The 15511-nt window shown below is 32.1% G+C and overlaps 2 pseudogenes; one reads left to right on the top strand and one right to left on the bottom strand.

Moving 5' to 3' along the window:
* Positions 1-10583, bottom strand: part of LOC149252413 (ATP-dependent 6-phosphofructokinase 2 pseudogene) — a 37542-nt pseudogene extending 26959 nt beyond the window's left edge.
* A 144-nt stretch (positions 10584-10727) lies between these two features.
* Positions 10728-13271, top strand: LOC149252412 (expansin-like B1; annotated as a pseudogene).
* The last annotated feature ends 2240 nt before the right edge of the window (positions 13272-15511 follow it).

Raw genomic sequence — 15511 nt, 5'->3', positions numbered from 1 at the left:
CTGATGAGCCAAAGACCCTAAAGTGACCCACATCTAGTCTCTTACCGAAGAAAGCTTCCTCGGGTGTCTTCATCCCAAGTATGCGATGTGGGCTTCTACTCTGCAAATAGACTGCTGCGTTGCATGCCTCAGCCCACAAGTGAAGTGGCATGCCTTGGTCATGCAACATTTCCCATGCTTCCCCTACAATAATTTTGTTCTTCCTCTCAGCCACCCCATTCTACAGTGGGTTATGAGGTGCCGTCAACTCTTATTTAATTCCTTCCACTACACTGAAGTCCTTAAAATCTTGAGAGACATATTATCCACTATTGTCACTTCGCAAGGCCTTTATCTTCTTCCCTGACTCTTTCTCGACTAAAGCTTCGAACTCACAAAACTTTGTGAAAGTTTGGTCCTTCTTCTGAATGAAATAAATAAAGCATTTACGAGAATAGTCATCAATGAAAATCATGAAATACCTTTGCTTCGCTGTGGATGCCGCTAAGAATGATCCACACAAATCAATATGAACTCCCTCTAAGATAGCCTCTGCTCGACTATCTTGATCATGAAAGGAAGACTTGGTATACTTTCCCAAGGTACAACCTTTGCATGTGTCAACTTGCTCAAGTTTACCTTTGGGAAGTCCCGTAGATATTTGCTGCATTATCTTCAAAGCCCCATGATGCAAATGGCCCAACTGCCTGTGTCACAACTCGCCAATGTCTTGGCTTTGCACCAATTCTGCTTTCGTACTCAATGTTGCACAATCATCTACCTCTAGTTTATAGAGAATCTTCACCCGAATCCCTATCCTCTTGGTCTGACTTGTGGTTATGTGTCTTAGGAACGCCTTTCCTTTACTAAAGACAACATCGTAGCCTTTGTCCTCCAACATCGCGACTGATACCAAGTTTTTCTTCAGTCCAAGCACATACATCACATTTGTCAAGGTGAGAGGAGCTCCATGCTCCCTCTGAAAAGAAATCGTGCCCACTCCTGAAACACTACACCTTCCATCGTCACCCATCTCTATGTGCATCTTGAGGTATTTCTCCTCCAAGGCACTGAATAAATTTTTATCACCGGTCATGTGGAATGAGGCTCCACTGTCAAGATACCAGACACAACCCATCATCGATGACACCATGCATGCAATGAGGGTAAAGTCCATTTCGAATTGAGAGGCTAATGCCTCACCTTTCGATCTATCCGAGGATCCCTTCTTGGACTTCTTCGATGGGAAATTAGTCGCATAATGTCCCATCTCCTGACAATTAAAGAATATTACTTTAGACATGTCACCCTTCTTCCCTCCATGAGAAGAATTCGATTTGAAATGGGAAGCCTTCCCCTTCCCTTTCTTTTCCTTACTTGCTAAGGCCAAATTTTCTTCATCATCATTCTTGGATGAAGAACCATCTCGTTTGCTACTCCTGATCTCCTCCTACATAAGATCCGACCACAGTCGTTCTCAATCTGGAAGTTTCTCCCTTCCATTCACAGAGTCTTGGTAGTTATTCCAACTGTTTGGAAGGCCAAGGAGAGCGAGGCTCACCATATCATCATCGGAAATAGTTATTCCCACATTGCCAAGCTCATCTCTGTAGGCGGTGAGCTTGTTCAGATATGTGGAAATAGTATCTCCCTTCTCCATCTTAATTCTTTGAAGCTTATCCTTAAGCGCCAATTTCCTCTGGTCGCTAATGTTCTGGTAGAGGTCCTTCAAAGTCTTCCACATTGAAAATGGAGTATCAACCCATGGAGACTCGAGACAATATGGTCTCAAACTCCCTCAAGGAAGATCCTTCTCACCTTCACCACACACTTCTTCCACTCAGCCAACTCTTGTGCATTAGTTGAAGCTAGCTTTGGGATTTCTTAATCAATGAATTCCTTCAAGCCATTGTCTTCTAATATAGCCTCCATTCTATCTTTCCATGCTATGTAATTCGAGCTACCTTCCAAGGCATACTCGAGTCTCAAGCCATAGAACGCCATTGGCCAACCTTGAAGTATGATATGAATTCGATTTGCACCTGCAACCCGAATTTCAAACTTTGAATTCTCTTCTCAGTATACTGTTCACAGCTCCGATACCATGTAGATAATTTCTAAAAATCCAGCTCTGATACCATGTAGAAAATTTGGTGCAGGTTAACTCGATAATGCAATATAAATCAAAGCAGAATACTATAACATACTTCTACTATCAATTTGCGGAAGGTTAAAGATCGAGTTGAACAATATTACCAAAAGAAGAAGAATCAATCGCACAATACACATGAAAATATTTTGGGGAAAGCCTTATATAAAAACCCCACTATATGTATTATCATAAAAGGTGGAAATACATAGGAATTATACAAAGCCTTAGCTCTCACAGCTAGCCAACTCTCAATACAATCCTCACAGATGCTCACAGGCAATCTTGGATTCTCTCCAACCTTCCTCTCTTCCCTCCAAGCTCCTATTTCCTTCCATTGTTCCTCGGGGATGATTCACCTTCAACCAAGTGGAAAACCTCCTCCAAAACTGTGCAATCCTCAAGGATTAAATCCTTGACTACATTCATGAGTTTTCTCCAGGAGAAAACACATGCAAAAGATAGTACAATGTCCTTGAACATTAATCTCAACCGGGTCTTTCTCAGAATAGACATTCATGAGTTTCTGATGAGGGAATCTTCAGTTAACTGGAGTAGCACTAGTTGAGTGCATGCATGCATCAACTGACTGTTAACTCTCTATTAGTTCCTCAAACAGCTTGGAACTAATTTAACTGGACTTAAATCAGTAAACTGAGTTAACTAATTACAACTCAAATATAACTCAATCTTATCTCGTTAATTTAATGGATAACTCTTGCATGACTTCAGAAAGACTTCTAACTTGAATTTATCCAACTAATTAATTTAAAATAAACTGATTAATTATTTCCAAGTAGTTGTTAAGGTTAAATTTGATTTTAATTCACAATTTAATTCAAGGACAATTAAATTGGAATATTCTTGTTTCCATATTTCAACATCAAATGTGCAGATGAATTTGACATCCACCTCTTTCTTCCAAGTGCTAGCTTTGTTGCACAGTGGATGGCCTAGATGCCTAGATTCCTTGAATCAACATCTGCCTACTAACACTACCTTCACTTCAAACCACCTTTTCTATTCATTCCTTTGGATTTTTATCAAGTTATAAATACAATTGGAAGGGTATCTGAGATGACTATTTAACCCAAGACTTTGCATGGGAATTAGAACTAGTTACCTATAGAGAAAAGGCCTTCAAAGATAGGCCACTAAGTTACATTCTGACAATTACCAAAGAAAAACACACCTTAATAATGACATCAACAACCTCCCCCTGAACTTGTCATCACTTGAAATCAATTACTAGACATGATACCAATGACAATAATTACCAAGTTTCTCAACACCTACAAAAGAAGGCACTTAATGCACAAGTCCTAATTTTCATACTCTTAATAACTTGATATTTAGGGATGAATTCCCCATTCAAATCATTTATAATATCTTAGAAAATCTACATGGGATGTAATACTTCACCAAACTTGATCTTCATTATAGTTATCACCAAATTTTCATGAAGTTGATATTCTAAAAACTACTTTTCACACACATGATGGTCATTAAAAGTTCTTGGTGATGTCCTTTGCTCTTTGTAATGCACCTTCAACCTTTCAAATCCTCATGAACTACATCTCTAGGCCCCTTTTCTTCTATTTTATTTCGGTCTTCTTTAATGGCATATTAGTCTAAAACTTAACTTTGGTGACAAATATAGCACATATGGATCAACTCTTACAACTCCTTCATAATCTCTCTATATGTTCCTCAACCATTATGAATGTTCTTTTGGTACTTAAAAAGTTGAATATTTGTGACACATTGTTAGTGGGGAGTGTGTGTGTGTGTGTGTTGATCCTAAGAAATTTGAGGCAATGAAAAATTGGCCTTATCCCAAGACCTACATTGATTTCCTGGCCTCATAGGTTACTACCAATTTTTTTCCAAAAATATGGTAGAATTGTTGTTCCTCTCACCACCTTACTCACAATAAAATCCTTTAGTGACAATGAGGACGTTACACATGCCTTTAAGGTTTAAAAGATGCTACATGTACCACACTAGTCAGTACCTTGCTTTATCCCAATAATATTTTTTCTTTGGAATGCGATGCCTTAGGACAAGGAATTGGGGATGTGTTAATGTAAGAAGGTTTCCTACTCTCTCCGCTAGTAAATGATTATGTGATAGGAACTTGGGAAAATTTAGCTATGAGAAGGAAAAAGTTAGTTACTCTTGATGACGTTGATATGTGATATTTTTACTTAATGGGGCATCATTTCAAGTTCAAATAATACTACCATAGCTTGAAACGTTTCCTGGAATAAGGGTTATCATCATTGGTACAACAAAAGTAGATCACAAAAACGTTAGGTTATGATTATAAGTTTGTTTACAAGAAAGGAAAGGAAAATATGGTGGTTGATGCTCCCTCTAGGATGTATGATGACGAAGGGTCCTTATTTGCCTTATATTTTCTAGTTTATTATTGGTTGTAAGTGTTATGTTAAGAAGTATAACCAATTAATTCCAATATCACACACATGATCCACAAGCTATAGGTTAACAATTAAGAAAACCCAGGCTAAACTTGCTAGATGTTGAATTCTTTCATAAGGATTGTACTATTTTGGTTTAAAATTCCTTAATTAAATCCAAAATATCATTTAAATTACACGCATATATCACAACAGGTCTTTTTAGGTTTTAGAAAACTTATTTCAAGATTAAACGTTCACTCTTTTAGGAAGAAATGGAGATAAACCTTAGCACCTTTGTGGTAGAATGTGATACTTTCCAATAGCACAAAGGAGAAACAATAAAGCCTCCAAGGCCTTTATAACTCTTTCCTATTGTTGCCACTATGTGTTGAAATTTCTATGGAATTGATTATGATGTTATGAAAATCAAGCAACAAATTAGTGATAATGGTAATTATTGGCCACCTTCCTGAATATGATCACTTACATGTCTTACAATTCTCATTGAAGGCATCCACAGTAGCACATGTTTTCATGGACAATATTTTTAGGCTACATGGCAGCCTACATTGTGACTTTTCGTGATCCCACCTTCACCAAAAATTTCTAGCAATAGTTGTTTTTCTTTAAGCTTCCCAATTGAATCTCAACGTAGAATATCACTCCCAAATTGATAACTAGATAGAAATCCAAAAATTATTTGGAAGTTTATTTATGTTTGTTGGCTTTAGAATGGTAATCTCAATGGGTTCGATGGTTACCCTTGGTTGAATGATGTACAGGGCTATCGACCATGGTGCTACCAAAATGACCCGCTTTAAGGCATTCTGTGGAAAACCACCCTTATTAGAAATATTGTACTTGTTGGGCTTCTCTAAGGTTTGGGAGATGGATAACACTGGGGTAGCCCATGTTGAAATTCTTTGTGCCAACAAATTTAATTTGGTGTTGGCTTAGAAATGTGAAACAACTAACAAGTCAACATTGCTTTGAATGGCAATTTGATGAAAAGGATAAGGTGTTCTTGTGTCTCCAACCCCATAAATTGATGTCACTCAAGAAGCATAGTCGCTAGAAGTTAGCTCATAAGTTTTATGGGCCTTATAATATACTCAATTATATAGGTCCAATGGCTTATAAATTGGATTTTCCCAACCATTTGAAACTCTACTTAGTCTTCTATGTGTCCTACTTGAAGTTTCCCTACTCAAAGAAAGTGCATGGGTCCAATTGTAGATTTCTAACCAACCTTCCAAATTAGTTGAGGGTTCCATTTGGTTGCAACAAAAGGCCATTTTGGACAAACATGAGCAATTACACTATTCATGACATTTTGTTCCTATGGAAGGATACACAACCCAAAGATGGTACATGGGAACTAGCAAATATTATCCACCAACTTAATCACCTCCAACCTTGTTGACAAGAGATCTTTATAATAGGGAGGATATGTTAGGGTCCCACCCTAACCCTCCTATTTAACTGAATAGATTGATATATAATGTATGAAGGGCCATGTTTATTAAATAAGTCCCCATGAGTTGTTATAGTGTAAAATCAATAAATTTAAGTGGCCTCTTTAAATAGGGTTAACTAGTTAGTGGTTAGGGTTGGTCAATTGGAAGGTATAAATTGTAGTACAAGCAATGTAATTAGTTGTCAAGTAATATTATTGGAATTGGAACCCTAAACATGTTAGAGGTATTCCCCTTGAAGAGACAAGAATATGACATCCATTTCATTAAATCAATTAATGTTTGCTTATTGTTGTTACTTTTCAAATTTGGTTATGTTTATATTTTTTGTGCAACCATATACCCTTTTGTTTCACTTTGTTTATTCATTTATTTATTCTATAGCTATATTCTTAGCTATTCTTTTTATTTCACTCCAAATACTATGTTTAAGGTAACAACGAGCACCACCTATTGAACAACCACCTATGATTAGCTTCACCTAAATGAAAAATGGGAAATAACATGACATCCACTTCATATTGCGGTGATTAAAGAATAAGTTTATATGTTAGGAGCATAAAATTGTCATAAAAACTTTCAAAACTTTCATGAAATGCTCCTTGGACCATTATAATTACCTTCTTAATCAAAACAATGAGGAAAAAATGCTATACCATTTTTTTCAAATTTTGACATTTAGAAATGTTATTCAATCCCTCGTTATAATTTTCCCACTATTGGGATTTAGAGTTAAGTTAAATATAATCCCTATAAATTGAAAGATTTGAGTTTTAGCTTAAAACAATATCAAAATAGATTGAAAATTAAACAATAATCCATTTTGATCACTATTATACATATTGTTCAAACACACCGCCATTATAAAACATTTGCATAAATTAATCAATTTTGATTTAGAGTGTGATCTTTATAGTAATACATATAAAAACGAATTATTTTATAAAAATAAAAAAATGTTTTTAGCTAAATGAAAAGATGTTTACCAGAAGCGAAAACAAGATACCGAGTGGGTACGTCCCAAACTATATGCATGCCGACAGGATCTTTATAAAGAGGACAAATAGGCATAAAAAAAAGACAAAGATGCCTATGTTCAATATTGAGTATTAAGGTCAATCAGCTAACATGTGTAAAGTCAAATTCATCACCTCATCTAACTTTTATCTTACACCCGACAAGTTAACCCAATATTTAAATATTTTTCTATTACATGCTTTCTTTAAAAAAACTGTATTTTTTTCATATATATATATATAAATTAATTAGTTTCATTTATTAAAAAAGTTATGTTTAATTTAAGTATATATATTTTTTAATAATTTTGTAAAATATTATTGAAATATGAAATTGTAATTTTTTTGTTATTTTAATTACAATTTTAAATATATTTATGGATCTATCATTTTAAAAAGTTTATCATTTAAGAGTATTTTTAATTTCCAATTATTAATATTTCCAATTTCAACATTTTTTTGAATTAATTTTGAATAAAAATAATTTTAAAAATGTATTAAAAAATTCAAAAAATGTATTTAAAAAAATTAATGAATTATTCTAAATGTCACATTCAAAGAAGATATCAAATTTTGTCTCTGCTAGAGTAGGGTTATAACAATAGCTTTTTGATTTATTTATTTTTACTATGTTGAGCCTAAGCGGGGGCTAGCTCATTTACTGGATAGAAGATGAACCATCAACCCACATTATGGTGTATGAGACCCCCTTGTTTGTGGGACAAGGGACCCAATTGGTATATGAGACTCCTAAGTCTAGGAAGGAATACATACTTTATCCCTTTTGGTTTTGAACCTATGACCTTTTCCCAGGAAACACACACTCTTAACCATTAAGCCCACTCAAACAATATTTAACATTACAATTTCTAATATTTAACATTAATTTATGTATAAAAAAAATTATATATCTAAAATATGATTAGTGAATAAATTAAAAGCCTCATTACATCTTTCTCAAAATATAATATCAAATATATTGTTTAAAAATCCTTACCACTTTCCTATTTTATTATTAATACTGTGATTTATGAATGTTTTTTTCTAATTAAATATCAATATTACTAATTTTAATAAATATTATAATTTTGTTATATTAATAGTCAGTAGTTAATATATATCTATTTAATGAAATTGTAATAAATTTGTAAAACAAATTAATTAAAATCATTAAAAAATTAATTAAATTTAGAAATTAAAATTACTTACCATTATTTCATTTCCAATCTTTCATCCAAAAACTTTATCCTTATTTTTCATAAATTGTTATTTTATTAACGTAATTATAATTATTCTTATTAAAATTAAGATATTTTAATATACATCTGTATCGATATACTAAATTGCATACTAACGTTTGTTTCAATTTAATTCAGTTACATGGAAAAACTCTACGCATAGCGTTACATGTTATTGTCCATTAAAAAATTGATACATGAATTTTTCACCAAAAAAATGTTGAACCTTATCATAGTTATGTTCCCATTTTAAAAGTGAATGAACTATATAATGCAATGTGGTCAGAGCATACTTTGAATAGAATACGTTATCCATTTATGATAAGCCCAGGCTTCACTGTAATTCATAAATAAGTCAGTCTTAGTAAAATCTCACATTTTAGTCATATTTATTATTTATAAATGTAGATTGATTTATTATTTGTAAATGTAAATTGATTTTTCAATGTTATTTGTACATTTTATTTGACAAATTAATAATAGGATAATTATCAATATTTATTATTTGTAAATATAAATCGATTTATTAATATTATTATATAAATATAAATTGATCTTATTTGTAAATATAAATTGATTTATTAATATTATTATGCAAATATAAATTGATCTTATTTGTTAATATAAATTGATTTATTAATATTATTATGCAGATGTAAATTGATCTGTTATTATTATTCTAAAAAAATCACGTTACTTAAAATTAATAATAATTCGTTTAAAAAAAAAAAAACAAACAAATTCGTAAATCTTAAATCATCAACTTATTTCTTTACTTCCAAAAATAAATTCTTATAACCAAACAATAACCTTTTTAAGCGTGCTCCACGCCCACTTAAATACATACTATTTCCTCTCTAAATTACACCACATATATTAAATTCTAATAAAGTACTTGGCTCACTATCAAAAAGATTTGAAAATGTTGGCAAAAGTCTCCCATCCAAAACTGAAAATGACAACAATAACGACTTCCATATGAAAATTTACGCACTCACCGTACGAAGTTTCTCCGCTCACAGTACGACAGAATGAGGACGACTTCCATATAAATATACACTTTATCGCAATCAGAATAGAGTATCAGATTGAGGCCGCTCCACGACCAATTAAACGATATGTACTGTCTATAATGTGTTTTTAACCTTCTTATCAGAAAAACATTTTTGTCGTTCGCCAAGGGATTTGGCATACGTTCATCAACCCTTGCTCTCCTTTTGTCGAGCAAGCAAGAAATTCCTCACCATATGAATAGTGAGTGACCCCTATGAAGAAGTAAAGGCGTATTTGATTGCTCGTCTCGTTGTTCTGTATTTGATCGGTGACCGTAACATCTTGAAATGAGGAGCCTGCCTTCCTTGCCCCCCGGAGGGACAAGCGGCTTCGCACCTTAGGTGTATTTTCTTTCTTGCCTCTTTGCTGTGAAGCATGATGGCGTTGGTCGAGTGTGCTCCGCATCCTCTCCTCTCCCTTATGGTCGAGCACCTAAAGGTGATGGCGGCCTTAACAGTCGAGCCTGCTTACGCATCCTTAACAGTCGAGCCATGCTTCGCATCCTCTCTTTTGGGGCCCCTCCCCCACCTTTTCTTCATTCTTTTCAACATGAAATCATGATACATGCTGTCAAATTATGATACTGCGTGCACAGTGTTTTGAAGCAACAGATGGAATGAATAAACGAAAGAAATTTTAACGTTGAATAAGTTAGATATAGTATATAGGATAATTAGTTTTTTGTTTTTTATTTTTTGTAATTTAATTTTGTTATTATTCAAATTAATGATGAGCTAATTCAATTTTCTAACAGATTTTTCACTGAAAAGACAATGTTAAAAAATTGCTGTTAACACACTGTTGTAACTGTCTTTATATTTCTGAAAGCATCACATTCTAAAATGAAATGTTTTTGAGATTCCACTATTCCAAAAATACAAAAATACACACCTACTCTTCTCGAACTTCTTTAAACTTTTCCTATCCACCTATTTCACATCAATTAAACTTTTCCTATCCACCTATTTCACATCAATTATGATGTAAATTATAATGGATGTAAATTAGTTTTTAATAAAAAAATATATTATACAATTAGCACATAGACTGTTTATATGATCCTCCATTAAATAGCCTTGGCACACAGATTTCCCGTCTTTTCACTTTAGAGATGCCTGCCAGTGGGATGTCAACTCATACCAAACGCGTTAACATATTTGGAGATGGTTGCCCGTCCGATGGAACTCATACCAAATGCATTAACATACCTGGAGAATGAGTAGTGCTAGTAGAATTGAATTCCATTCCATACTCCATTAATGGAAGATGAGCAGAGTTCGTTATAAATACTCTGTTACATTTCATTTCATTCCATGGAACACAGATTGTAAACTATCAGAGACTTCCTTCTGAATCTTCCTCTCGCTCTATTATCGCTTTCAATGGCTTCCCCAATGGCTGTCAAATTGTGTTATTATTTCTGGCTAGGCCGCCTCCTACTTTGCATTCTGTTGTTACGGAATTTTCTGTATCTGGGGTTGGGTGGAGACTTTTCCACTGCATCAAGAGGCACCTACTATGGGAGTCCAGATTCCCTTGGAACTGACGGTACATGCATGCATCAATGCACAAAAATCTATATTATTATAACTATATTTATCCTATCATTTTGTTTGTGGGGCAGATGGCATGACTGGCTTTATGGCCTAAAAATTCATATATAATAATATGAGTGCAGGTGGAGCGTGGGGATATGGGTGCTAAGGCAGAAATCTCAATGGAGGAGATGTAGCTGCCGTCTCCCGGCTATATAGAAATGGTACCGGATGCGGTGCCTGCTACCAGGTAATCACCCTCCTCAAAATTACATCATCTTTTTTTTCTTTTTCTGAGCAAAGACATTAGTTTTTCTTTCCTCGCTATTCATTATAGAGTTCACAAGTATATGTACTAATTTATTTTTAGATATGTTTCTCAAAAAACCTTAAAAATAGGAAAAGAGAAAATGGATTAGGATGTATTTTTTAAATACGTTTTTATTTTTATAAATTGTGATTAAAAAAAAATTAGAATATGAATTAATTTATTAAGTAAATATTTTGGAGAAATAAGTTTTGGAACTAAGTGATCATGTTAAATTTAAGTTTCGAAGAAAAACCATAAAAAGAAGAGAAAATGATTTTGTTTTTAAATTATATCAATACATAATTATATTAGGTAGAGTTATTAAAAATCATTTAAATTTTAAATTTTAAAATAAATTAGAAAAAACTTAAAAGTTTTTAAGATGTATAATATTAATCTTTTTAGGAATTAAATTTTTTCATAATCTTATAGTATCCTAATCTCCTAATCCAAATTAATTTGAATTCCGAACTTAGTAACTATAATTTACACCATAAAAACTATTTAATTCTAACTGAGTAACTATGATTTACACCATCAGAACTATTTAATCAATAGCTGCTGCTAATTCCTGGAAAATTATTAGCCAAAGCAACGAAACATGATTAATGAATTTAGATATTAATGTGACAAATTCATATGGATGAAATTATAGGTAAGATGCACGAATGGCGATCTCTGCATCGACGGAGGAGTGAAAACTGTAGTGACAGATTACGGGCAAGGCGACCGCAACTGATTTCATCATGAGCCTTCATGGGTATTCGAAGCTTGGCCGTCCAGACAAAGTTAGCCAACTCATATCGTTGGGTGTGGTGGACATCGAGTATCAACGGTACATATAATTAGGATCATTAGATTAATAACGTGCACTGTGTATATATATGAATTCATGGAGTTTCATGGCTTGAATTCAGGATATCATGCCAATATGTGGGCCACAATATCATGTTTAAGATCGATAGCAGCAGCAACTTTCCAGACTATTTGGCATTCATGTTTTTGTATCAGGCAGGCCAAAAGGATGTTCTTGCTTTCTAACTCTACCAGGTAGTTAATTCCCTAATCATTAACTTCTTTCTCTTTGAATTCTTATGTGCTAATCATAATTCATATTAAGTTTTTTTAAGGAAATAAATTCATTATGACAAGAGCAGAATCATAATAAATTTCGTTAAGTTAAAGGTTTATTTTACAACTTAACATGAAGGGATAAGTAAATTTGTTTTTCCCCTTAAGTTGACACTTGGGTCTTTAAAATAAAAATAAAAATTATACTCTAAATAATATTAAAAATAAAAATCAATATACTATATAGTAATTAGAAGTAAAAAAAATATTTGCATTTTATACTTTGCAAAAATATTTCAAAAGTAAATTTAGATAAACTATTTGAAGATCTATGTTAACTAATTTATGTGGATATCATATTGATATATATCTATAAAATAAAATAAAAATTGTTAAAATAAAATATTTGAGTGTTGTTTATGAAAAATATTCGATGTAGATTATCAATAAAATATTTTAATACGAATTAATATTGACATATATTAATAATAAAAACTACTTTAATTTACACTATAAAATTTTTAGAATTAAATATTATATAAAATATTTTAATATCAATTATGTATATATTATATATTATTTATTTATTTTTGTTAAAATCTATATTTCGTCATATATATTTGATCTTATATATTTTTTATATAACTTTCAAAAATACAAATTAAATAATAAAAAATAACACCTTATATTTTATATTCCAAAAAAATTATACATGAAAAAAGATTTATACTTAAAATAAATATATACCGATTGGTTGTGTATTACAGGAAAAATCATATGAATGGAAAACAATGTGCCACAACCATGGGGCAGCGTGGGACGTAGTAACACCTCCGAGGGGTGCTCTTTCGCTACGTTTTCTTGTGAGCGATGGGAGCAGCCAGGAGTGGATATCGGCTGACAATGTAATCCCACCTGACTGGAGGGCAGGGGCAGAATACAACTATTGTGGATTTATAATAACTCAAGATATGCTAATAACAATGTTATCTTCGACTATATTATTCAATGTTAAGCTTTAATAATTCAGCCTCTAAAGGCTTCTCCATGCAAACCAGAGACTTCTATTCAAATATATTAAGCAAGAACCCAGCCATCTGTGTTTATGAATGCGTGTATAGATGTTGAGATAGCTCCGAATAGATGTTCGTAATGGCCCAAGGGACTCGTCAAATATAAGGATTTCGTTGCGTTTCTTTAATTCTAATGTAAATCAGATCAAAGTTAATATTCTCAAACATTGAGATTCAATAGAACCATTACCAAAATGGGTACATGATTATTTTTATTTTATAAAAATGGGAATTTATTTAAATGTAGGTAAAAATAGATGAAAAGTTTTATTGAATTGGAAATTTTGGGTTTGAATCTTGTATTACTTTTTTAGTGAAATGAATAATAAATATATAAACACGAAAAATAAAAAAACATTAACAAATTCACAAAAAAGATAAAAAAAATCAGATGGTATTTAAATTAATCTAATTTTAAAATTATTACATTATAAATAAATTGAAACCTTAAAAAATATTACTTTAAATAGATATAAATTTAACGTGAGATTTCTTTTCCAAACAATTTCGTTATTATAACCATTTTCTTTATATATATTTTAATTAATATTTAAAAGTAAAAATTAAATATAATTATTTTACTAATAATTAACGAATTTTTGGTAAAAAGAAATTTATATGTATTAAATGTTTAGAAAATAAAATTATTAAAATTTTGAGTGTGTATTAAATTTTTAAGAGGTGAATTTAATTAATGAATATTTTATTTTAATAATATAGATATTAAAAGATTTTTTTAATAATTTTAATTGTCTTAATATTTAAATAGATAAAAAAATTAAAATATATATATTTAAAATTTACAAATTATATAAAATTTATATCCAATTTTATTATCCAAACATTATATCATTATAATATAATAATAAAATCTCAAAGTTCATGAATATGTTTATATTAAAATTTACTATCCAAAAGTTATATCATTATAATATAACAATAAAATCTCCATGAATGGGAAGGTTTTGCTCTTTTACTAGATTAAGTGAAAACCAATCTCATTTTATAAAGTAGTTTGTTTAATCCAAAATGGAAAGGCATGTTAAACTAATTTCATTTAATTTAATAATTAATATTATGTTATAATATGAAATTATGTTGAATTTGGTGTAGATTTATAGGGAAACCTGTCCAAGAAGGTTACCATAAAACATAATAGTGCCTAGCTTAATTGAGGAGGTAAGTAAGCAGGGCATCCTTCTTAGGTAGGATGCATTCATCAATCGTACAACATTTAGCCCTTCAACACCTTAATACCTTATTAGGGTTGTGGGATGTCATCTAGACTCTATCTGCAATGTTTATTATGAAGATGGGGTTATAAAAATTCTTCTTTCTCTCATCACCTAAAATCAAAATTCTAATACCACCATCATATTCTGCTCATCCAGAGCTTTCCACCTATATACATTTCATGTCAATCTAAGCTACGGCACAAAATTATGGCCCTTTGAGAATTTATCCCCCTTTTCAGGCCACATCATCATCTGTACAACCACGTTGTTGACACATGACTATCATTCGCCGTGTGTTTCTTGCATGCAAGTCCATGTCCTTAGCCCATCATTCATATTGGAACCTCGCCATATTGGCAATTTCCTATACAAAATTGCTTATGCAAAACCTCTAGGGTTTTGGTATCTGATATGATGATATGGGTGGATAGGTTGTTACAACAATATATTGATACTTGAGGTGCTAATAGACTAGGGCACTAAGATCTCAAGAAATTATTTATAACTATAAAATCTTACAAACCCTTGAGGGGTCAATAGGCCATTAGCTGACTCATCATGCCAGCTCGTACTTCTACTACCCAATCTACCTCCAACATGTGTTGGGTGCTGACACAAACTTTTCCACCTAGTACAATTGACACAGATATCAAGATATCAATATATCAAGTATTTTCAATGTATATTCCCTCACAAGGTACTAATATGCAAATATGATGATATGAAAGCTCAACATGCCACATCATACTACAACATCCAAGCACCACATGACATGGAAAAAGCTAAAGTGTCTCTTACCATGTAACATTGTTAATGTGTGTCATGCGTCACTAATTTCTTACCTAGTTTGAATGTGAAAAAACCAATTTTGTGTGGCATGTGTCAAGCGCATGGCACTACCACATCACCTTCTTTCAACATCATAATGACATCATCCTTAAAATGTCTTGGGTT

The sequence above is a fragment of the Pinus tabuliformis genome, chromosome 7 (assembly GCF_031772625.1).
Source record: "Pinus tabuliformis cultivar Carrire ecotype Pingquan chromosome 7, CPIR1, whole genome shotgun sequence".
NCBI classification, from domain to species: domain Eukaryota; kingdom Viridiplantae; phylum Streptophyta; class Pinopsida; order Pinales; family Pinaceae; genus Pinus; species Pinus tabuliformis.
Note: the sequence above shows the minus strand (reverse complement) of the source record. Positions and strands in the feature narration are given on the sequence as shown.